This window comes from Dermacentor albipictus, chromosome 6 (assembly GCF_038994185.2).
Source record: "Dermacentor albipictus isolate Rhodes 1998 colony chromosome 6, USDA_Dalb.pri_finalv2, whole genome shotgun sequence".
Classification (NCBI taxonomy): Eukaryota; Metazoa; Arthropoda; class Arachnida; order Ixodida; family Ixodidae; genus Dermacentor; species Dermacentor albipictus.
Window position 1 is genome coordinate 562,109 of NC_091826.1, and position 26,107 is coordinate 588,215.

Here is a 26,107-nt window from a genome sequence, read left to right on the forward strand (position 1 = left end):
CCCTAGGACGATGGAGCGCTTCACCACTTTTGAATGATTGGATGTGTAGAGGAGGTGTTTTTTGGAACGCAGAGCATATTTCCAACACGTGTGCCCCTCCTGGAGGTGTAGTGCAAGGTCAAGGAAGCGGATTTGGCCTTCTTCAGGCAATTCCCTTCTGAACGTCAAACCTCGCTAGATGCTCTTGAATTTTTCAAACACTTGGTCAAAGTGGCTTCTTTTCTTTTCTCTTCTTTTCTCACATAAAACCGTCGGCACAACGCTACCCACTCTCAAAAAGACCCAGTAAGCCACCCACCCTTGCAGGATGCCACCACTTAGTCAGCCATCCGCTCCGCCACCCTTGTCGGTAAAGAAACACGCGCCGAATGCTGACGCACTTGGAAGTGTTGTGGCTCGAAGTGGCATTTGGGCCAGGAATACACCAAGCCCATAGACGAGTATATCCAGTAGTAGGAAAGAAGGAAAAATTATGCAGATTGGAATGCATCATGTAACCGCACAAAAACAAGGGACAAAGAAGGAACACACAAGACTCCGCGCCTGTCTTGTGTGTTCCTTCTTTGTTCCTTGTTTTTGTGCGGTTACATGATGCATTTCAATAACGACCACCAACAAGCCCGCTTATCCCCGTTAAATTATGCAGATCCCACGCATCGTGGGAATTGATGTACACGAAGCTTTCTGTGCTGTTTGCTTTGATTGATAATAATTAGTGGTGATGTTGACGGCGAATGTTTCATTTTTTCAATGTTCAGTCCAACGCGAGAGTGCCGAGTTACCTTGCGTGCACCCCTGCTGTTTGTCTGCGTAGTACACAGAACACACAAGGAGAGGTGTTTGTTTGAGGCATGGTTGTGCGCCTAATTTTATAACGTCTGAGAGGGTTGAGTATTGTCATTGCCTCTCATGGCACAATGCATCATGGCAGAAGTATTAACCTTTAATTAGATTATGACATCTTTTTATTCCATCCCCATCAAAATGCGGCTGTCACGGTCGGGATCAAATCCACGACCTCGAATTGTGACGTTGCCACAAAGCTACCGCGGCAGGCACTGAAGTGTTGATTTGGTGTGCCGATGCTTCTGTGGTGTTGCCTAGACCTCGCGATGTGCTTTAATTAATGCAGCTCTTTTTCTGCACGCCCTGCGTAAGTCGTCTGCTTCACATATTTGCATGGCGTTTATTTTTCAGAATTACATGCAGGGACATATCTTACTGTACCTTGAACTTAAATTTATCTGGTTTCCCCGCAACCGCTGTCGTGTCTCTAGAAGTAGCATTTCGATGCCTTCTCATGTCATCATTTCTCTATCCCCTCTCCCTTCCTGCTGAATGGGAACTGCGAGCAAATAGTGGCAAGGCTGTAGCAGAACTGATAGTTGGGCGAGTTGGTACGAATTCATAGTAAAATATTCTTGCGCGCACAATTGACAAGGACACAGTGAAGGGGACACACGAGCGCTTACTCACAACTATTTTATTTTCGGAAAGATACAGAACATATATACCTTAGCTATCAGCGCTGAGCATGTGCAAGAAGAGTGGTCAGTAAAATATAAACAGATTAAACACAGATTAAGAAGGTTCAACCAGTATTTAAGAAAGCGAATTCATTTTCAGTGATTACAACCGATGGCTGGCTTATGCATCGTTCAGCGCACTTTTTGATATGAAATGCTTCTGCGATTTCACGTGTTAGTTTATTATTATCTGAAAACAAAATGTCAGTGTTAAAAAATATCGGATCACAATGACATAGAATGCAGTGGTTCGACAAGTGCGAATGATTTTCTTTACCAAGGGAACGCTCATGTTCTTTTAGACGGGTGTTTATGCACCGACCGGTTTGTCCTATGTACATGCTGCCACAGGTCAATGGAAGCCGGTACACAACACCTATTCTGCATTTTGTGAATTTTTTATCGTCTTTTATACCGCAGCTGCATTTCTTTACCTTATTATCTAATTTTCTGGAAATAGCTTGACACAGTTTTTGCACCTTGTTAGGAGCGCTGAAAACTACTTCAACGCCATACCGGCTGGCAACATTCTTTAGCCCATGGGAAAAATAATGTACGTAAGGTACAACTGCAAGGCGTTTTTTGTTTGTGTTAAGCCTGTTCCTTGAATCTGTATGTTGTACACCCTTTACTATTCTTATTACCTTTTCGGCCGCTCTGACTATAATGTGTTCCGGGAATCCCACCGAGGCTAGTCTAGTTACCTGATTAGCAAAGCTTTCTTTTAGTCGGTGGCAACAAGATTTTACCAACGCTGCCCGAAGGCAAGACACTGCAATTCCGCTTTTTACAATCTTCGAATGTCCTGATTTGAAGTGTAATATGGGCTTTTTTGATCTAGGGCTGTACATCCAGCATGTGTGATCGGGTAGCAATCGCAGAGAAAGATCTTGAAATTGTAGTTCATTTTCTTTAGCAATCTCGTGGGTAAACTTAAGGCCTAGGCCACATTCGTGGAACACTTTCAGTACATTAACCACATTACATCCATGTTCATTCCCATCAAAAATAACCAAAAAATCATCAACAAATCGGAAAATTTTTGCCAAGCTTCCTAAAGCACTGTGAATACTTTTGTCAACATGAGCTAGAAAAATGTCGCTTAGTATTGGCGCTACCTTGGAGCCTATACATATACCTGATTTTTGCACATACATTGCTTCATTCCAACCAACAAACGTAGGTTGGAATGTTCTACGTTCTAAATGTTCTAAAATCAGGTATATGTATAGGCTCCAAGGTAGCGCCAATACTAAGCGACATTTTTCTAGCTCATGTTGACAAAAGTATTCACAGTGCTTTAGGAAGCTTGGCAAAAATTTTCCGATTTGTTGATGATTTTTTGGTTATTTTTGATGGGAATGAACATGGATGTAATGTGGTTAATGTACTGAAAGTGTTCCACGAATGTGGCCTAGGCCTTAAGTTTACCCACGAGATTGCTAAAGAAAATGAACTACAATTTCTAGATCTTTCTCTGCGATTGCTACCCGATCACACATGCTGGATGTACAGCCCTAGATCAAAAAAGCCCATATTACACTTCAAATCAGGACATTCGAAGATTGTAAAAAGCGGAATTGCAGTGTCTTGCCTTCGGGCAGCGTTGGTAAAATCTTGTTGCCACCGACTAAAAGAAAGCTTTGCTAATCAGGTAACTAGACTAGCCTCGGTGGGATTCCCGGAACACATTATAGTCAGAGCGGCCGAAAAGGTAATAAGAATAGTAAAGGGTGTACAACATACAGATTCAAGGAACAGGCTTAACACAAACAAAAAACGCCTTGCAGTTGTACCTTACGTACATTATTTTTCCCATGGGCTAAAGAATGTTGCCAGCCGGTATGGCGTTGAAGTAGTTTTCAGCGCTCCTAACAAGGTGCAAAAACTGTGTCAAGCTATTTCCAGAAAATTAGACAATAAGGTAAAAAAATGCAGCTGCGGTATAAAAGACGATAAAAAATTCACAAAATGCAGAATAGGTGTTGTGTACCGGCTTCCATTGACCTGTGGCAGCATGTACATAGGACAAACCGGTCGGTGCATAAACACCCGTCTAAAAGAACATGAGCGTTCCCTTGGTAAAGAAAATCATTCGCACTTGTCGAACCACTGCATTCTATGTCATTGTGATCCGATATTTTTTAACACTGACATTTTGTTTTCAGATAATAATAAACTAACACGTGAAATCGCAGAAGCATTTCATATCAAAAAGTGCGCTGAACGATGCATAAGCCAGCCATCGGTTGTAATCACTGAAAATGAATTCGCTTTCTTAAATACTGGTTGAACCTTCTTAATCTGTGTTTAATCTGTTTATATTTTACTGACCACTCTTCTTGCACATGCTCAGCGCTGATAGCTAAGGTATATATGTTCTGTATCTTTCCGAAAATAAAATAGTTGTGAGTAAGCGCTCGTGTGTCCCCTTCACTTTGTCCTTGTCAATTGTGCGCGCAAGAATATTTTACTATGAAGTGGCAAGGCTGTTATTAACTCATTAATCGACTGCGTCTGTTCTACCCTATCTCTGCTTCCTGTCCCCCCCTCCTCTCTTGCACGTTAGCAGAAAGGTAGGCGCTAATGTTTCTGCAATGCTTTTGTGGGGGGGTGTCGCGGATAATTGCAGCTGTCAAGCTGCTAATGTGGCAACGCCCAGGGAGCTGCAGAGGGTATGTGCGGATTCAATGCGGTGCAAAGTCCAAGCGAGTTTCTCACATCATCTTCTCTGCACCGCTACTGTCATGTATACACGCCCTCTGAATTTCACGCCGTTTCGCCGAACTCCGCCTCCGATGGTATAAAATATGTGACCGTATAGCAATTTGGGAATCCAAGGTCAGCGCTGTTTTTTGGTAGCCGTCGACTTGGGCCCCTTTCATCCATTAGTTCCGATTGTCAATTTCAGGTAGAGAGTCTTTACCTGACCCATCAACGGTCAGTGTCAAAGTTGTGTTGACTTCTGGATAAGCGGGTGATGAATGTGGTGGGTTGCCTCTGGTAAACGTCTAGGCAATGTTCTTCGTATTGAGATGTAACAGGAGCTTCAGTGAGTGATGACAGCGCCGCGGTTACGATCAACTTTGGCCGCACTCTTCGCGCTGCGGTGCAGCCGTCCCACTCATTGCACTGACCTCTTCAAGTCTTCTAGTTCACTACAGCGGTGGCACCAACCACTTCAGTCAGTTTGTTTGCTCGCCCGCAAACAGTGCTCGTGTCGCGAGCGGAAATGCCAGCCTATCTCGCCACCAGAAGAAGCTCCAACGTGTGGTTGACATCACAGGACCTTTGGGTTGCCTTAGGATGTCGCAGAAAATGTCCATTGCAGACTTTTTTCTAATGCAAGCAAGCGGGCCAAGCAACAGTGCATCCACACTGAGCTTTCTGCTTCAACAATGGAAGATTCGGAGACGCTCCATGAACAAGAAAATCCTCAGCGCTCTGTTTTGATTCTTCTTGTAGACTGAACAGCAACACTTCCAACGACTTTTGTCCGTCCTTGTCGGTGCAAATGAACAGTGAGTGCAACGAGCTTTCCGCATCGTGTGCAGCAAGGGATGAACCTGATTCCGCGACTGAATTCACCGCCTCGGATGTGGATGTCAACTATCCAAGCCAGTTGGATCTTTCAAAATTTAAGACAGTCACCCACACAGGCAACACTGAACCCATTTACATTAAAGTACGGCAAATTGAACAGAGGCTTCCACTTGGACTGGTAGTGCTTATTTAGTTGGTTGGAGTACAGCGTGCAGGCTGACGCATCTTTCTGTTACCCCTGCAGAATGTTTTCTACTGGTGACAATGAGGAATCTGAATTTGTCAATGGTGAATACAGTAACTGGAAAAAAGCCATAGAAAAAGATGCTAGTTTCAGAAAGTACGAAAACTCACTCGTACATAAGTCTTGCCAGACATCGTGGGTTTCCTACATGCAGATGAAGTGGGGAGGGCAGACCAAGTCAGTTGCAACATATCTTAGTGACAGTGCAGAAACGGTGCAGACAGAAGGTGCAGAAATATCGCCTCTATATAGCAAGTATATTTTGCGATTCACTGCTGTTCAGGGAATCACTCAGAGGGGCCACAATGAAAATGCCACAAGTGAAAACAAGGGAAACTTCGTTGAGCTCTTGAACTTGCTTGGCAAATATGACGATATTGTCGGAAAGAAACTGAACGATGGAGCAGCGAACGCGAAGTACATTCACCATTCGATACAAGACTACATCCTCAAAATTCTCAGCCATGTCACATTAACAAGTATAAAGGAAGAGATGAAAAGCTTCAAGTACTTTGCACTTACTGTTGATGAAACCAAGGACTTAAGCAAGACAGAACAATTATCAGTTGTAGTAAAGTACTAAGCAAGTAGGGCTGTCTTTGACCAGTTTCTCGGATTCAACAACACTGAGCACTTGGATGCAAGCTCGCTCCCAGGCTACGTAAGGGAAACATTGAATCACTGCAGTATAGATACTCAGCTGTGCATTGCTCAAACATATTGAGTGAATAGCGCGGGCAAAGGCCTGTGGAACTTGGCACTTGAGGAAAAAAAGAGGGGTGCTAAAGTTAAGCTCATGTTTGATAAAGATAAAAATTAATAACACCGTATACGCTTGGGATGACGTAAATCATAAATGGTACGCGTGCTTGGATCCTTCAATAAGCAGGGATGCGTGACTTCAACCAAACGACCTTGCATTTTTAAAGATCATAAATCTTAACACCTGCAGCATACAGAATAAATTAGATGTGTTAGAAAGTATTGCCAGATATTCTTGGCATTACGGAAACATGGCTCCGCAATGACATTTCTGACGCTGAGGTTACTCCCTGTGGTTACACTCTTTTGAGAAAGGACCAATGCAGTAGAGGAGAGGGTGTAGGATTACTAGTAAAAAATTCCATTAGGTACAGAATATTTCCGGATTTCAGAAATATCGAAGCTTTATGGATTAAAGTAAAACTTCCAAACCGTTCACTTTGCGTAGGTGTATTTTACAGACCTCCTGGCTCAACCGACAGTGTAATGGGAAACCTTAGAGCATTTATGGAAGCAAGTTTTTGCCACACAGACAATATATGCTTGATTGGTGACTTTAATTTACCTGGAATCAATTGGGTAACAATGGATCCTGGCTCATCTGAACCTTGATCCTGTGAAGAACTGCTTAATTTGACCTTCTGCTTTAATTTATCCCAGATTGTCTCAGAACATACTAGGGTGTGTGCGGATACTTCCTTAATCTTAGATCTTGTATTTCTTCCTGAGCCGTTACACCCCTATCTTTCTAGCTGCTCGGTTGAGGATGGAATGTCTGGCCACAAAATGGTGATCACATGCTTTAGGCTCGATGCAAGGATCTCAGAGGACCGCTTGCGAAAGTTGATCCCAAATTTTAAAGATGCCAATGATGTATGCAGATTAGATCACCTTGCCTTATCATTTGAAGACTTCATTACTATGCACTGTTCTGGTGAGAGCATTGACAAACTCCGAGATCATTTTTCCAACATGGTTCAATGCTGCATAAAGTGCTATGCTAAGCACCATCTTAAGACCACTAGAAAAAGAAATCCATGGATAACCAGAGACATTATCCATGGAAAAAGAAGATTAAAGCTTAGGCATCAGGTGCTTGGACAGTCTGGTAGCTAACATTCTGTTAATGTTATCAAGACTATGAGCCAGGAATTCAAGCAACTTATTAAAGATTCAAAAACTAACTATTTCAACAACACCTTGGTATCATTACTCAAGAATGCTCCTAGTAAATTCTGGAGATATGTCAACCCCTCGCCTCACACTGACTGTAAGGATAATACTTTAGATAGAGCTCAGTCTTTTAAAGGGAAGCTGAAGAATCTGTCGAATTCAACAAGACGCTCATATACGGATGCCGGAACCTTACGAACCATGCAGGTAAAATTTTGGGGGGCTTTTTCGTCTAGGAGCGAGTAATCGTCGGTAAAAATTGCGCTGTAGCTCCCCCCCCCCCCCCTCTCGTCAAGCGCCGCGCGCTTCTACTGACGCTGACGATGCGAGCAGAGACCGGAAACCACGGCGTAGTAACGTCAGCATTGTTGTTCCATTCCTTCGCAGTCTCCGTGACCGTGCCTGACCGTGCTTATTTCTGCGTGCATGCCATCCTAATCTGCTTCGCTCGACCCTACATTCCTTTGTTTGTGTGCATGTAGAGTGGTACAGTCAAACCCCGTTACAACGAACACCACATTAACGAACATTTCAGATTAACGAACTTTTATGAAATCCCGTGCCGACTGCTTATAGTTTCAATGTAAAAATATTTCACTACTACGAACTTCAGAACAACGAACATTTCAGAATAACGATCGTTATTTAATTTCCGTGTCATCTTAACAACACCTCAGTACTACGAACTCATATCCCGAAATGCGAGGATTCTTAGATTTCCGTGTATCCGTCACGGCAGTCGGAGCTCTAAGCTAGCAGACGACGCTGCGCGAAGAGCGGGCCTCCTTGCAACTTGCTTCCCGCAAAAACCTGAGATGGCGCGGAACGAGAAAGATGCGGGCGGAGACTTTTTTTTTTTTTCCCTTCTCCGTTGCGGAGGCAACGACGCACCAGGTTTTGTGAGTGGAGAGGCGGGGAGCATGGGCTCGTAAAACCTGAGACGGTGCGGCAGAAGAAAAAAAAAAAGTAGTAAATAACGCTGAAGTGGGCTTTTTTTTTTTTTCCTGTTGCGGAGGTGACGACGCATCACGTTTTTCTTGTTTTCTCAGTTGTTCGCGCGCTGTCACCCGTATCAGGCCTGTCCATCTTGTTTTTCTTCTGGTTATATTATTGTGTTAGAAGTGCGTGCCGGCGTTCGCGTCTCTAAGCACGGTGAAGAAGCGAAAGCAGTTTTCTTTGAGCGAGAGAGTAGAGATTTTTCGCGAGATAGAAGACGGGAAGAAACAAACCGTCGTGGCTAAAGAACGTGGAGTGGTGCGGTCGACGATCGCCACGATTCTCAAAGATAAGGAGAAAATCTTTAAGCACCAGCACGTTACGGTAGCACCTGAAGACCGCGACGAGTCCGTGTCGGCCACAGATGCGTTGGACTGCTTGCGAAAACTCCGCATATTTATAGCCAAACGCGGCACAGCGGCCGAAGGCGTGCATAAGAATGCGGACGGTCTGGAATCGTTCGTGCTGCAGAGTCTGTGGTGCACCCGTCAGAAGACGATCACGGACTATTTCAAATAAATGTGCCTTGTCTGACGATCACGTGTGCATTGTGCGAGAAACGAGTTCAAGGAGGTACCGTTTCAAAGGTAGGACGCTTGCGTTACTGAAATGCTATTGTTATGGCTAATTTTTGGGCTTTCACTATAACGACCTTTCAGAATAACGAACATTTTCCCGCGGTCCCCTGAAGTTCGTTGTACCGAGATTTCACTGTAGTTGATGTGCGCAGCATCTAGGCCGATCATGCCGGCGTTCTATGCAGCCTGCGGTTGCACGAACACCAGCGGCTGCAACGATGTTCCAACGTTCCATTAGTTCCCGTAAGACAAGAAGCTTTCAGCTAAGTGGGAGGCTGCTGTGAAGCGAAAGAACTTCAAGCGCTCAAGAACAACAGTGATGTGCTCTAACCACTTCAGTGACGACGATTACTACCAGAGTTTATCAATAATGCGTGCTTTGGGTTCTCCTTCGTGTTAGCACGCTGAACGGAAGGTGCATGTTTATCTCCCACCCTTGACGCAGGTTTCATCGCCAAGCGCCGCTAATTTTCTATTCACACGTGTGTTGTGAAACAGCCTGCATGCAGCTACCATAACGCAGTGCAATTGTAAAGTTTACATGTGTTGGAAAGCCGGCTCACGCCAGGGCGCTGTGCTCCCCCTTCTCTCGCACACATAGAGAAACCGACCATCTCACGTAGCCGACGGAATTCACTGGTTACGAGTAGCGTGCGAATGGCGCGCTGATGAAGGTTCTATACTACACATGCTACAACAGGCGGTAAACTTTTCCCGCGTTTAAACCGTCTGTGTAGATTGTGTGTGTGCTTTGAGGCAGCACACAAATGCCGAAGATCGCATCATCGCTTACATTCTACGAGGAGGCAAGCAGGAACATAACATTACAGTTGTTTGCCCGGAAACGTACTCACTGGATCACCGAGAGCAGCTTGGCAAAAAACATACTCGCCAAAGAACATTTCGAACACGTAAAGATGCTAACACTTCGCCTTCGTTTGCATGGAAAGCACTGCTTGCACAGCATTTTTTGCTTCTTGGAGAGGCCGGCTCTTCGCAACCGGCTCGTACATGTAGGGAGTAAAGTATAAATCCCATACAAGTGATCTTGCACGCGACAGCAACAAGCGAGGTGATGGCTGTCGCGTTCACTCGTCACCTACAAGCCGAACTCTACGCGAGCGACGGCTTCGAGCGACGACTTCCCGGTATGAAGCCAGCAATATATGTGCCGAAACTAGCGTGGCGCATGCTTTATCAATTTAAGTTGATGTATTGTCCTGTAAAAAGGAGCATAAAATATTTCTAAAGGTCTTGCATTAGGTTCCTATTCTTGCACGTGTATAATTCAATAATTTACACGTTCTGTGCGACAAACAGTAGTATTTGAGTTATGTACATCCAGTTCCAGCTTCGCACTATTGGCTAGTCGCTCATAGCACTTCCGGGCGACGAGTTCTAGATTTCTAGAAACGAGCGATCGAGCGATAACACCGAGCAATCTGTTCAAGCGACGGCCTGTTTTGTCACTCGAAGCCGTCACCGTCGCGCACAAAATCGCTCTCGTGTGGTTTGGACTTAATGCCGAACTCCTCAGAGAAACGCAAGCTTTCGAAATTTTCCATGACCGTCTCAGCAAAACAGCACCAAACTACCTTGCACCGTGCTTCATGTGTAGCGGCAGCAGTCGGTCCGCACAAACACTATTATTGACGTCACGAGGCGCCCGACCAATCACAGGCGGAAACAAGGCACGTGTGCTGCCCCGAGTCTGCTGCTACACTTTTCGTCGAAATAAAATCTGTTTGCGCTTCCTTTCTGTCAATTTCGATGCGATATTCGAATTCAGAGGGTTGAAAACCATGACGTACTGCTGTTCACTCATTTTTTCTGGAAAAGCTTTCAGCTTCCCTTTAACAGTTTTTTTTTTCTACCATTTATACTAAAGACGATTGCTCCACACCTAATTTTGACGAAGTTCCAAATCAACCCCCTATGAATGACATTGAAGCAAATGAACAGGGTGTATTGTCTCATATTGAACATTGATAGCAAAAAGAGCCAAGGACCCGATAACATTCCTAATGAGTTTTTGTACAGATATGCAGAGTGGACCGCTAAATACCTCAGAGTTATCTATAAGTCCTCAATTTCTACTGGCTGCTTCCCATCTGCTTGGAAGTGTGTGTAAATTGTTCCGATTCATTAAGTGGTAATAAATTGGATGTTAATAGCTATAGACCTATTTTATTAATTAGTACATGTGCGAAAATACTAGAACGTATTGTCTCCAAAACAATTATCCATATACCTCACAAATTTCAATATCCTAGATCGCTGCCATTATGGTTTCCGTAAGCAGCACTTGACAATAACTCGGTTGAATTAACACATGATCTCGCAAGTGCCTTGAATGAACGCAAACAAGTAGACGTAATATCCCTTGACTTTGCCAAAGCTTTCAATGAAGTTTCCCACCCTGAACTGCTCCTAAAGATTGATAAAACTTTCAAAAATCCGATGATCACAAAATGGTTTTTGTCCTATCTCTCCAACAGAGAACAGTACGTTGTGCTTGAAAACTGTCGCTCTGATCCCTCAGGGGTACTATCCGGTGTACCCCAGGGTAGCGTTTTGGGTTCGCTACTTTTTAAAATTTTCATTAATGATATGCCCAATAATATCACAGTACCCATTCGGCTGTTCGCAGATGATTGTGTCTTGTATAATAAAGTAGAAAAACCCGACGACCAGACTCTTCTTGAATTAAACTTGCAAAAGATTAAGACCTGGTGTGACACATGGCAAATGGTATTAAACACACAAAAAAAAAACTGTTCTCATGATGGTTACGAGAAAAAAGAAACCTCTGTTTTATACGTACTCCATTGAGAACACTACCTTAACAAGGGTTTCCGCTCATAAATATCTTGGTGTTACTATTGCGTCCCAACTTTAGATGGAATGTTCATATTGATGACGTGTGTACCAAGTCACGCAATGCACTATGGTCCTTAAGAAGACACATTCACAGCGCAACTCCCGAAATAAAGATTCTGGCATACAAAACGTTCATTAGACTAATCTTGGAGTACGTGAAAATAATATGGGACCCTTACACGGTAATGAATAAATCTAAACTTGATAAAATTCAACACCTCGCTTTAAGGTTTTTTTTTTACAATAAGTATCGGCGGCATGACTCCCCCTCAGAACTTAACAAAATTGCCAATCAACTCTCTCTAGAATCTAGAACTTCCCTCGAAAGACTAAAATTTCTCATTCTTGTTAGCATAAATAAAAACGATTACTTTATCATGCAACCAGACACCTATTTTAGGCATAGACACAGTAAGAACATGGCCCCTCCCTCTGTCTTTATTGATTCATTTAAATTTAGTTTTTTCCCTAGGGCTATCAATGAATGGAACAGGCTACCAGACACTACAGTGAAACTATCATCAATAGGTGAATTTCAGGTAAAAGTTAAGTCTACATATTTTACATAGTTTGTCCTCTGTGACCTTAATTTGTTCATGAGTATACCTCTATACTGCATCTTTCAGAAAGTGTTCGTTCTTTAGAATATTTACTCAACTATGAAAACAGTATTAGAAGTGCAATGTTCCGATCCATACCGCATGTTACTTTTGCTAGGGTCTGAACACTCTTTGTATGTCTTTCTATGCATCACCTTTGTATGCCACTTTGAGTGCAAGAAAGTGTACCACACACTTTTTTGATCTTGTATACCTAGTACCTGCTGTTTTCTCTAAGTTTTCATCTGAAAGAATATTCTTGTACCTTGAAAATCAACATTGACGTATGATGTTCCACTACCTGCCAAGGTATGTAACACTTTGTATATTCTATCTGTACTTGTTCCACTCCTGTAATGACCCATTGTGGGTTTACAGTATTAATAAATAATAAAATAAAATAATAAAATATGATGGTGGGAGTGTCATGAGCTGTATGTACTTCAAGGGGCGTCCAGGAGTGGTCAGGCAGGAAATGCCGCCGATAGTGTACGTCCACTGTATGAACCACCGCCCCAAGCTAGTCACCGTGGATGTCTGCAAAGTGATAAAACCAGTGAGGGATTTTCTCTCTCTTTTAGAATGCTTCTATGTTTTCCTGAGTGGATCTGCAATTCACTGTCTGTACGTAGATGTGCAGAAAAGGTTGTCTTTGCCAGTGACAGAGCTGCAGCATCTCGGCAATACACAATGGGCCTGCCAGATAGCAGCTTGCACAGCGGCAACGAAAAGCTTTCCTGCTATCCTTTTATGTCTTGCCGAAGTCATTGCTACAAACAGCAGGTGGGCAACGGAAGCTAATGGTCAGCTTGAGCAAATGAACTTCTCGTTTCTCTTCCATAGCTTATTTACCAAGGTACTCAGCTTCCTTAAGGTTCTTTCAGACTTGTTGCAATGTAGACACTGCAATATTAGTTAGGCATGCCTCACGGCACGCACAGTCATTGACGAGTTCTCCGAAATGAGAAAATCACAAAACGCATTTGACACTGCCTGGGCACAAACCTGCAGTGTTTCTGAGGAGAACAGAGTGTCCCAAAAAGAAAAGCATACAATGATACATCTTCCGCTGCATTTACTAAGTATGTATTGAGCGAAGGATGGCCCGTTGAAGAAGAGTCTCCAGATTCAAAAGAAATATTCAGAGTCAAAGTTTTTCTACACGTTTCGGACCACCTGATTGCGGGGCTGACTAGGTGGTTCACAGAGAATAATGATGTACTATGGGGAGCTAGCGCCCTCCACCCATGGAGTGAGAATTTTATGGACATCTCCTTACTCAAGCCTTTCGCCGAGCACTATGCATGACACATTGAAAGCATTGAAGTTGAGTGCAAGCTGATAAAACTTTTTCAGTGCATCGAAGCCGAAAGGAAGCACAAGATAGAGACACTGCTGCAATTAGTGACTGTCTTGAGCGAATATAAACTAGCCTTCCACGAACTGCACACACTAGGTGTTATTGCCGTAACGATACCTGAATTGTCATTATGTTGCAAGCGCACAGTTTTCGTGCCTTCGAAGGTTGAAGACTTATCTTCGCAGCAAGATGATGAATAACTGTCTGAGCGACCTAGCTGTGCTTGCAGTCGAGCGATCTCTTGTCAATAAGATAGATCTTCAGCGTGTTGTTGGCATGTTTGATGTTGTGCACAGTAATCTACATATATGTCTGCACTAGTATGCCAGTGTAATGATACCCCATCATATATGTCGCACTTTCGCGGAACAATTATGCAGCACAGACGTGGAACCGACACCTATACCGATATCGGAGCACCCGCTTCACCATCCAATAAATCCCAGCTGTGTTTTGTCTTGTACTGTCACAGCGCAGGCATTGGCATCTGTACTTAGAACCGAGATGAAACAGCGCGAAAAAGACGAGGACACAAGAAAACAAATACCACAGACAAGCGCTGTTTGTTTCCTTGTGTCCTCGTCTTTTTCGCATTGTTTCACCTCAGTTCTAAGTACGAACCAACTAGCCCTCATCAACATCTTACTAAGGCATCTATAGTTGTGATGAAACCTTCTTCTGTCCCTGTCATCGCTTTAAAAGAGACTCCTTATAGGGTGCTGTCTGAGGCCACGTCGGTGGCATAGCTTGCGTAGTGAACATTGTATAGCCCGAGAGCTGCTATATGCACTTGTGAAACCTGCTGTACTATATGACCAAATGTGACATCACCTGAAATTCCTATTTTGTGCTCTATTCTTGCGGTTCTCTCCTCTCTTCTATTTGTTTTTGTTATTCTTTTGCCATATACCTTTTTGTTAATCTTTTCCTTATTTACAGTGTTTAGAATCACCAGTCAGCTCCACACGAGTGCACTGATTTTTTTTTTTTTTAAATCTAGCGCATCTTTACCAAAGTTGGAATTGATATGCATTTTGCTTAGAGGTGTTAGTTCTCTCTCCTGTTGTGAAATATACGCCTCTGAAGCTATATTGCAATCTAGTTAACTGATGTTATCTTGTTGCTGCTGGGTACCTGTTTTCTTTTTCTTGATTTTCTTGATTCTTGATTATGTGCTTTACCATGTGTTATATAAATTCTCATTGTCTTAGCAGAAGTACTGCTATGTAAATATGCTAAAATTTTATTTGTATCTTACTGCGATGATAGAATAGCTTATTCACACTGATGTGTTTATAAGGCCTTCAGCCTCAGCCAAGTTATTAATAGTCAAAACACAACGCGTAAGTTCCCTGCCTCCCTGCCACCCCCACCCCACCCCCCGTCCGAAAAAACTACTCATTGTGGGTGCTCTCCCAGTCAAAATGTCCTGGTACCGCCCCTAATAGAAGAGAGGAGCGAACTACAAAAATACAGCACGAAATAGGAATTTCAGGCGATGTCACATTTGGCCATGTAGTACAGCAGGTTTCACAAGTGCATGTAGCAGCTCTCGGGCTATATAATGCCCCTGCCTTACACATAAAATTGGTTTTATCAGTTATTATCCATTCATACGTGTATCATTAGCAGCAGCAGCAGCAGTAGCAGCAGCAGCCTGGTTACGTTCACTGCAGGGCAAAGGCCTCTCCCATACTTCTCCAACTACCCCGGTCATATACTAATCGTGGTCATGTTGTCCCTGCAAACTTCTTAATCTCATCCGCCCACCTAACTTTCTGCCGCCCCCTGCTATGCTTCCTTTCCCTTGGAATCTAGTCCGTAACCCTTAATGACCATCGGTTATCTTTTCTCCTCGTTACATGTCCTACCCATACCCATTTCTTTTTCTTGATTTCAACTAAGATGTCATTAACCAGCATTTGTTCCCTGACCCAACCTGCTCTTTTCTTATCCCTTAGCGTTACACCCATCATTCTTCTTTCCATAGCTCGTTGCGTCGTCCTCAATTTAAGCAGAAACCTTTTCGTAAGCCTCCAGGTTTCTGCACCGTACGTGAGCAATGGTAAGACACAGCTGTTATGCACTTCTTGACAGATAGTGGCAACCTGCTGTTCACGATTTGAGAATGCCTGCCAAATGCACTCCAGCCCATTCTTATTCTTCTGATTATTTCAGTCTCATGATCTGGATCCGTGGTCCCTACCTGCCCTAAGTAGATGTATTCCCTTACCACTTCCAGTGCCTCGCTACCTATCGTAAACTGCTGTTCTCTTCCCAAGACTGTTAAACAATACTTTAATTTTTTGCAGATTAATTTTTAGACCCACCCATCTCCTTTGCCTCTCCAGGTCAGTGAGCATGCATTGCAATTGGTCTCCTGAGTTACTAAGCAAGGCAATATCATCAGCGAATCACAAGTTACTGAGGTATTCTCCATCAACTTTTATCCCCAATTCTTCCCACTCCAGGTCTCTGAATACCTCCTGTAAACATGCTGTGAATAGCATTGGAGAGATAGTATCTCCCTGTCTGACATTTTTCTTTCTTGGGATTTTCTTGCTTAATTTATGGAGGACTACAGTGGCTCTGGAGCCGCTATAGATATCTTGCAGTATTTTTACATATGGCTCGTCTACACCGTGATTCCGTAATGCCTCCATGATTGCCGAGGTTTCGACTGAATCAAATGCTTTTTCGGAATCAATGAAAGCTATATATAAGGGTTGGTTATATTCCGCACATTTCTCTATCACCTGATTGATAGTGTGAATATGGCCTATTGTTGAGTAGCCTTTATGGAATCCTGCCTGGTCCTTTGCTTGACAGAAGCCTAAGGTGTTCCCGATTCGATTTGCGATTACCTTAGTAAATACTTTGTAGGCAACGGACAGTAAGCTGATCGGTCTATAATTTTTCAAGTCTTTGGCACCCCCTTTCCTATGGATTAGGATTATGTTAGCGTTCTTCCAAGATTCCGGTACGCTTGAGGTCATGAGGCATGGAGTATATAGGGTGGCCAGTCTTTCTAGAACAATGTTCCCATTATCCTTCAACAAATCTGCTGTTACCTGATCCTCCCCAGTTGCCTTCCACCTTTGCATATCTCCCAAGGCATTCTTTACTTCTTCCGGCGTTACTTGCAAGATTTCATATTCCTCTACACTATTCTCTCTCACATTATCATCGTGGGTGCTACTGGTACTGTACAAATCTCTATAGAACTGCACAGCCACTTGAACTATCTCATCCACATTAGTAATGATATTGCCGGCTTTGTCTCTTAACGCATACATCTGAATCTTGCCTATTCCTACTTTCTTCTTCACTGCTTTTAGGCTTCCTCTGTTCCTGAGAGCATGTTCAATTCTATCCATATTATACTTCCTTATGTCAGCTGTCTTACGCTTGTTGATTAACTTCGAGAGTTCTGCCAGTTCTATTCTAGCTGTAGGGTTAGAGACTTTCATACATTGGCGTTTCTTGATCAGATCTTACGTCTCCTGCGATAGTTTACTGGTATCCTGCCTACAGAGTTACCACCGACTTCTATTGCACACTCCTTCATGATGCCCATAAGATTGTCATTCATTGCTTCAACACTAAGGTTGTCTTTTTGAGTTAAAGCCGAATACCTGTTCTGTAGCTCGATCTGGAATTCCTCTATTTTCCCTCTTACCGCTAAACTCTCCGAGTGGCTTCTTATGTACCAGTTTCTTCCGTTCCCTCAAGTCTAGGCGAATTCGAGTTCTTACCATCCTATTGTCACTGCAGCGCACCTTGCCGAGCACGTCCACATCTTGTATGATGCCAGGGTTAGCGCAGAGTATGAAGTCTATTTCATTTCTAGTCTCGCTATTGGGGCTCCTCCACATCCACTTTCGGCTAACCTGCATATCATATTGACCACAAATAAAGACTGGGACAGAGGGAGAGAACACATAAAAAGCACAAGCGGTGTTTATGTGTTCTCTCCCTCTGTCCCCGTGTTTATTTGCGGTCAATATGATATGCAGTAAACACCAACTAGGCCAAAGTGAAGTTCTTCTTCAGTTAACCTGCTTGAGGAAGAAGGCATTCATTATCCGCATATTATTCTGTTCTGCAAACTCTACTAATAACTCTCCCCTGATATTCCTAGTGCCTATGCCATATTCCCCCACTGACTTGTCTCCAGCCTGCTTCTCGGCTACCTAGGCATTGAAGTCGCCCATCAGTATAGTGTATTTTGTTTTGACTTTACCCATCGCCGATTCCACGTCTTCATAGAAGCTTTCGACATCCGGATCATCATGACTGGATGTAGGGGCGTAGACCTGTACGACCTTCAATTTGTACCTCTTATTAAGTTTCACAACAAGACCTGCCACCCTCTCGTTAATGCTACAGAATTCCTGTATGTGACCAGCTATATCCTTATTAATCAGGAATCCGACTCCTAGTTCTCATCTCTCCGCTAAGCCCCGGTAGCACAGGACGTGCCCACTTTTTCAGCACTGTATATGCTTCTTTTGTCCTCCTAACCTCACTGAGTCCTATTATATCCCATTTACTACCCTCTAATTCCTCCAATAACACTGCTAGACTCACCTCACTAGATAACGTTCTAACGTTAAACGTTGAAAGGTTCAGATTCCAATGGTGGCCTGTTTGTTTATACGTTTATATACGACCTTAAATATGAAGAAAATTGTCCATTCTGAGAATTTATTTAGAAAGATAATTTCCAGTCTAAGTTCTTGTTTTACTAATAACTTAAATGTTTTCCTGCTTGCAAGAATTATTTTGTGACAAATATAGTCTGCAGTAGTGTGCATAGATGACAGATTTGCAACTAACTCAGTTTTAGCCGACGTTTAGCCGCTAGTTGAACATTCAGGCGGTCCATGTAAAAATACTGCTATGGCGCATTTGGACATGACAAGAGGCAGGCTGTAGACAAGTCAGTGGGGGAATATGGCATAGGCTCTAGGAATAGCAGAGGAGAATTATTAGTAGAGTTTGCAGAACAGAATAATATGCGGATAATGAATACCTTTTTCCGCAAGCGGGTTCGTCGAAAGTGGACGTGGAGGAGCCCGAATGGTGAGACTAGAAATGAAATCGACTTCATACTCTGCGCGAACCCTGGCATCATACAAGATATAGAAGTGCTCGGCAAGGTACGCTGCAGTGACCATAGGATGGTAAGAACTCGAATTAGCCTAGACTTGAGGAGGGAACCGAAGAAACTGGTACACAAGAAGGCAATCAATGAGTTAGCGGTAAGAGGGAAACTAGAGGAATTCCAGATCAAGCTACAGAACAGGTATTCGGCTTTAACTCAGGAAGAGGACCTTAGTGTTGAAGCAATGAACGACAATCTCATGGGCATTATTAAGGAGTGCGCAATAGAAGTCGGTGGTAACGCCGTTAGACAGGAAACCAGTAAGCTATCGCAGGAGACGAAAGATCTGATCAAGAAACGCCAATGTATGAAAGCCTCTAACCCTACAGCTAGAATAGAACTGGCAGAGCTTTCTAAGTTAATCAACAAGCGTAAGACAGCGGACATCAGGAACTATAATATGGATAGAATTGAACAGGCTCTCAGGAACGGAGGAAGACTAAAAACAGTGAAGAAGAAACTAGGAATAGGCAAGAATGAGATGTGTGCGTTAAGAGACAAAGCCGGCAATATCGTTACTAATATGGATGAGATAGTTCAAGTGGCTGAGGAGTTCTATAGAGATTTATACAGTACCAGTGGCACCCACGACGATAATGTGAGAGAGAATAGTGTAGAGGGATATGAAATCCCGCAAGTAACGCCGGAAGAAGTAAAGAAAGCCTTGGGAGCTATGCAAAGGGGGAAGGCAGCTGGGGAGGATCAGGTAACAGCGAATTTGTTGAAGGATGGTGGGCAGATTGTTCTAGAGAAACTAGCCACCCTGTATACGTAATGCCTCATGACCTCGAGCGTAACGGAATCTTGGAAGAACGCTAACATAATCCTAATTCATAAGAAAGGAGACGCGAAAGACTTGAAAAATTATAAACCAATCAGCTTACTGTCCGTTGCCTACAAACTATTTACTAAGGTAATCGCAAATAGAATCAGGAACACCTTAGACTTCTGTCAAGCAAAGGACCAGGCAGGATTCCGTAAAGGCTACTCAACAATAGATCATATTCACACTATCAATCAGGTGATAGAGAAATGTGCGGAATATAACCAACCCTTATATATAGGTTTCATTGATTACGAGAAAGCGTTTGATTCTGTCGAAACCTCAGCAGTCATGGAGGCATTACGGAATCAGGGTGTAGACGAGCCGTATGTAAAAATACTGAAAGATATCTATAGCGGCTCCACAGCCACCGTAGTCCTCCATAAAGCAAGCAACAAAATCCCAATAAAGAAAGGCGTCAAGCAGGGAGATACGATCCCCCCAATGTTATTCACAGCATGTTTACAGGAGGTATTCAGAGAGCTGGATTGGGAAGAATTGGGAAGTTAATGGAGAGTACCTTAGTAACTTGCGATTCGCTGATGATATTGCCTTGCTTAGTAACTCAGGAGACCAATTGCAATGCATGCTCACTGACCTGGAGAGGCAAAGCAGAAGAGTGGGTCAAGAAATGAATCTGCAGAAAACTAAAGTAATGTTTAACAGTCTCGGAAGAGAACAGCAATTTACAATAGGCAGCGAGGCACTAGAAGTCATAAGGGAATACACCTACTTGGGGCAGGTAGTGACGGCGGATCCGGATCATGAGACGGAAATAATAAAAAAAAAATTAAATTATGGGGTTTTACGTGCCAAAACCACTTTCTGATTATGAGGCACGCCGTAGTGGAGGACTCCGGAAATTTCGACCACCTGGGGTTCTTTAACGTGCACCTAAATCTAAGTACACGGGTGTTTTCGCATTTCGCCCCCATCGAAATGCGGCCGCCGTGGCCGGGATTCGATCCCGCGACCTCGTGCTCAGCAGCCTAACACCATAGCCACTGAGCAACCACGGCGGGTCGGAAATAATCAGGAGAATAAGAATGGGCTGGGGTGCGTTTGGCAGGCATTCTCAGATCATGAACAGCAGGTTGCCATTATCCCTCAAGAGAAAAGTATATAATAGCTGTGTCTTACCAGTACTCACCTACGGGGCAGAAACCTGGAGGCTTACGAAAAGAGTCCTACTCAAATTGAGGACGACGCAACGAGCTATGGAAAGAAGAATGATAGGTGTAACGTTAAGGGATAAGAAAAGAGCAGATTGGGTGAGGGAACAAACGCGAGTTAATGACATCTTAGTTGAAATCAAGAAAAAGAAATGGGCATGGGCAGGACATGTAATGAGGAGGGAAGATAACCGATGGTCATTAAGGGTTACGGACTGGATCCCAAGGGAAGGGAAGCATAGCCGGGGGCGGCAGAAAGTTAGGTGGGCGGATGACATTAAGACGTTTGCAGGGACAACATGGCCACAGTTAGTACATGACCGGGGTAGTTGGAGAAGTATGGGAGAGGCCTTTGCCCTGCAGTGGGCGTAACTAGGCTGATGATGATGATGATGATGGTGATGATGATGAAGCGCAAGAGGGCGACAAACAGAAAGTGGTAGACTGTCTACTGGAGCTGCGGCCTTTGTACCATCCTACGCAATTACCACTAACTTTTTTCCATGTAAATATAGTTGTACATAAGTTTGTGCATTGGGTTTCCTCTTCCTAACATTTGGTGGAGGTGCTGTGTAACGACTCTGAACAGAGCTTCACAGTGACCACCACTTTGGTTTTTGACTGATGTCGTACGAAACGGTGCCTAGATCTACAATGCCCGTGTTGCATCCGCAAGAACAAGAAACCTTCTGTGGCACCGATGGTTCCAACGTCGATGACTGGCTGGAGATGAAGTAGCGGGTGAATTGCCACAACAAATGGGATCTAACAGTGATGCGGACGAACATAATTTTGTACTTGGCAGGAATAGCATGTGTGCAGATTCAAAACCACAAGAAGAACTTTGTGACTGGGAGACCTGCAAGCAGAAGCTGCAAGATCTCTTCGAAAAACCACTGGGTTGGAAGGTTGTTGCCAAGGAACAGTTGGCATCACGAGTTCAGATATCCACTGAAGCCTATGTCACCTATATACAAGATGTGCTGGCACTCTGGCACTAGGCCGATGCTGAAATGCCGGAGTCTGACAAAGTCGGGCATGTCTTAAAAGGTATTGCCAATGCGCCTTCAATTTACTGACTTGTAAGCACTACACTTTGGCTGATGACATTATCACGGAGTGCAAGCATTTTGAGCAGGTGAAAAGTCATCGTATTTACCAGACATTTGCACGGCTTCCCAATACAGCTGCAACATTGCTTGTGATGACTGACAGGAGTCCACTTTGTGGCAGCAGCAGCCTTCAGAGCAGCTGACGAAAATTGTGTGGCGTGAGCTGGAAGATATGTGTCCTGCAGCTCTGCACCCAACTGTCAACGATACATGGGCTCTTATGGTTTGCCTTGTTCACGCTATTATGCGCCAAGAACTTGCCAATGTCGGCTTTCAGTCAGTTTGCATCGTGGCCAGTTCTCAGCTAACCGAAAGTCCTTTGCTTGTGCATACTCAAAATCAATGGATCCCTTGAGGTTCTTGCAACATGGCAGAGTGGCACACACCCGATGACTTCCCATCTGTTCCCGACAGTGACCATGTGCTGATTCCTAATGCGAATGTTCTCCTGCTACGCGCAGTTACCTTTTTTCATATTATGGTGACTATCACCGACAACCATGTATTTCTTCCAGTTTTAAATTATGGTTTATTTATGCAAGTTATCCCAAAAGGCATGTCGCTCGGCAACACTCATCTCATCGACGATACCACTATCTGCAGTCCGATCAGTTCCGCAATGTCCAATTCCGGCATATCTTCAAAGACGCTTGCTCATTACTTGCTTCCAAAACAGGCTACAGATCTCTGTCGCGTCCCGGGGTCTTATAGCGACGTCTTTGACTTTGAGGATTGGCAGCTGAGACAGACTTCCGTTGTGAACAATAAGATTGGAACCGGTGATGCTAGTCGTATCTGCCGACGACCTTATCGCGTGTCTCACACAAAATGCCACATTATCCAAGCTAAAGTAGACAAGATGCTAACAAAAAGTGTAATTGAGCCCTCTTCCGAGTCCTTGGGCATAGCCGGCTGTCTTGGTCAAAAAGAAGGATGGCAGCTGGTGATTTTGTGTCGACTACCATCAACTAAACAAGACCATGAAACGGTAAGTGTACCCTCTCCTGCGGATTGGTGATGTTCTTGAATGCCTTCACGGATCGAAATACTTCTCTTCAATAGACCTCCGATCTGGTTATTTCCAGATTTCGGTTCACGAACTCGACCGTAAAAAGACCGCTTTCATTACACCTTCACCATTTTTAAGTTATGCCTCTCGGACTTTGTAATGCCCCAGCAGCTTTCAAAAGAATGATGAACTTTCTCCTTCGGGGCTATAAATGGTCCACCTGCCTATGTTATCTGGACAATGTCCTCTTATTTTCCCCTATGTTTGACAGGCACCTCAGTAGCTTGGCCGCTATTCTTGAAGTCTTTAGGGAACCTGGCCTTCAACTGAACTCTTGTAAATGCCATTTTGGACACCATGAAGTCAAAGTTCTTGGCCACCTTGTCAGTGCTGCCGGTATACATCCTGATCCTCATAAGATTTACGCCGTCAATAACTTTCCTGTACCCTGCTCAGCGAAAGATTGGTGCAGCTTTGTGGGCTTATGCTCCTACTTTCAACAGTTCGTTAAAAATTTTGTGGACATCGCCCAGCCACTGACCGACCTACTCAAGAAAGACCAGTTTCTCACCTTCCTACCTCTTGTCTGGTCGTCATTCCACTCTGCCTTCTGACACCTTGCTCCTGCCGGTGTCCTAAGAAGCCACAGAATACGCCCACAACGCCATTAGCCAGGCTTGTATGGCTCACCAGTTTGCCTGTGATTGACTTACAACAGCTCAGGCGTCACAAAAGACTCGCTACGACTGTCGCCACCGGAACCTTCAGTTCTCTCGCCGAAATCTCGTTCTTCTGTGGGCTCTAAATCGCCATTACAGCCTGTCTGAAAAAGCTAAACCGGACTGTACTGGGTATTGCGACAATTAAGTGACTTAAATTATGAAATTGCCCCTGTTGAAGACATTCCGTCCTCATCACTGCTACAAACTGACATAGTCCACGCGTCCCATTTAAAACCATATTATTAATCTAGTTCACCACCATTATAACAAGCGCTGGGACGGCGCTCCAGCCCTCAGGGGTTATGTTACGGTGCATTTGGACGTGACTGTGCGTGCAAGAGGGAGACACAGAAGAAGTGGTAGACTGTCTACTGGAGATGTGGCCTTTGTACGAGCCTGCGCGATTATCCCTAACTTTTCTCCATGTAAATAGCTGTACATACATTTGTGCATCAAGTTTCCTTTTAGTAACAATATGCCGAATAGCAAATTTATTAGCCCATTTCATTGCCTATGAACTAAGAAAGCTTTATGAAATTACTTTTTCATTTAGGCGAGAAAGACATTCTCAAAGTTGTGTCACACTAGTCCCAATGTTTGCACCGGGTTTCGTGTTCGTGGCAAAGCGTCCCAGCAGAAATGTCAAGGTCTTATGGTGGTAAGCACGACACAATCATCTTTTGAGCTACAAAAGCCTTTATAAGGCATGGGCATCAAATAAATACATCCGTCATCAATGAACACACAATAAAAACCCAATAGGTAACTCTAATAAACAACAAACTATGCACAATGCGAGTTAATTCAGCGCATTCCCTAAAGTCCTCACACACAATGTATTGGTAAGTTCATCGAGTTCGCTGGTTCTGCCACGTCGCCATTGTTTCCAATGAAAAGTCGTTGGGCCCACCGATGCATGATGGATTTAACGTCACTGTCTCCTCCGTCAAGCCCCATGGCCGATCTCAATCAATCTTTACTTTTCGTTCTGTCAATGATACAGAAAGAAGGACTGTGACAAAAAGCTGTTTTTCAGAACAGCTTGACTAGGCCACAGCCCCATGGAAAAATTTCGGAGCGGTAACAGCACTACCGTAAAATAAATAAAAAATTTAAACTTAACAGACAGCATAGTACTACAGGGCACACATTAAGTAAAGGAAATGCTAAGGCAATACAGAAGGCAGTTTTCACAGTCGTGAAAAAATAAATACAAAACAGTTTCTTAGAAAAATGAATATCTGAAATGCTATCAATTTACAAATGTCTAGAATAAATACACTGAATGCACAGGAAAAAACAATATAGAAATCAATTTGTTACAAATAGTTAGATACAACCACATGAAACAATTCGATACGGTTATGGATTTGATAAACGAGACAAAGTTTGTAGTATAACCAGTGTTAAGTAGTAGAAATATCAGAGCTATACATCACTGTGTATAACTTGCGGATATCCTGATATGAACAATCAAATAAGTCAAAATTGTTAAGGTCATAGTGATTGAGGAGGGACGGAAGAGTGTAAGACAAGCGCTCTTTTCCGGAGTTTAATCGTAGTGTGTCTACTTCCCACTTTTCTCCATGACGCGTGGGATAATTTAAATGCCTAATTCTTAAATTGGCCAGAACACGCAAATTTGTTATGTTCTACCTTGCATAACATAAAACACATAACATAACATAAAAATATTGGAATATGGTCACTGATACAACATGACAAAACACCTGACCTAATATTATTCTCAGACAAATTTGTAATAAAAAGATCTAGGACCGACTCGCATTCAAGTGCCACTCTCGTGGGTATGTTAATTGTACTTATGAAACCATTAGACAGTATGATAGTATTAAAGTCACGGCGAACAGAGCTTGTAGAACTGACGTCAATATTAAAGTCTCCCCCAGCAATTAATGTATACTTATTTTCTGCCACATATGAAAGGAATTGATAATAAAATTCAAGAAACGTTGCAATATTGCCATTTGGTGGGCGATAACAAACTGAAAACACATGACTGTTTGCATGTACACAAAGCATTTCATAATCATGGTTTGTCTGGGCCAGAAGGTCATGACAGTGGGACAACCGAAGCACCTAAAATCACCCGGCTAACTTAGCTAGCCTGCAGATTTTAGTCAGAGAGACTCAGAAACGATGCCATGAGCCTGTCGCCGAGTTATCTGGTGGGGCACCCATTCAGCTCATGGGTCACAGCTGAAGCACAGCCTGTGCTCCATTGCCACTGTCAATACGAGTCATCCAGTACGTCCGGCTGGCAGCTCTTTCTCGTGCCCATCATTCCAGAGCATAGCTCGGCTGCTCCGTTTTGTTATGTGTCCTTTTGCAGCATTGGCCACATAGCTCCACATGTATTTTTAAGCTTCTTCATTCGTATATTCATTCCCTCTTTTTTTTTTTTTGTTCAGAGACTTTTT

General features: G+C 43.5%; 1 protein-coding gene and 1 pseudogene across 15 annotated transcripts in view; one reads left to right on the forward strand and one right to left on the reverse strand.

The window, feature by feature from the left end:
• Positions 1-26,107, reverse strand: part of LOC139060737 (transmembrane protein adipocyte-associated 1 homolog) — a 274,253-nt gene that overhangs the window by 196,345 nt on the left and 51,801 nt on the right. The gene's annotated exons all lie outside the window — the stretch shown is intronic.
• LOC139061397 (zinc finger MYM-type protein 1-like) lies at positions 12,777-13,982 on the forward strand (annotated as a pseudogene).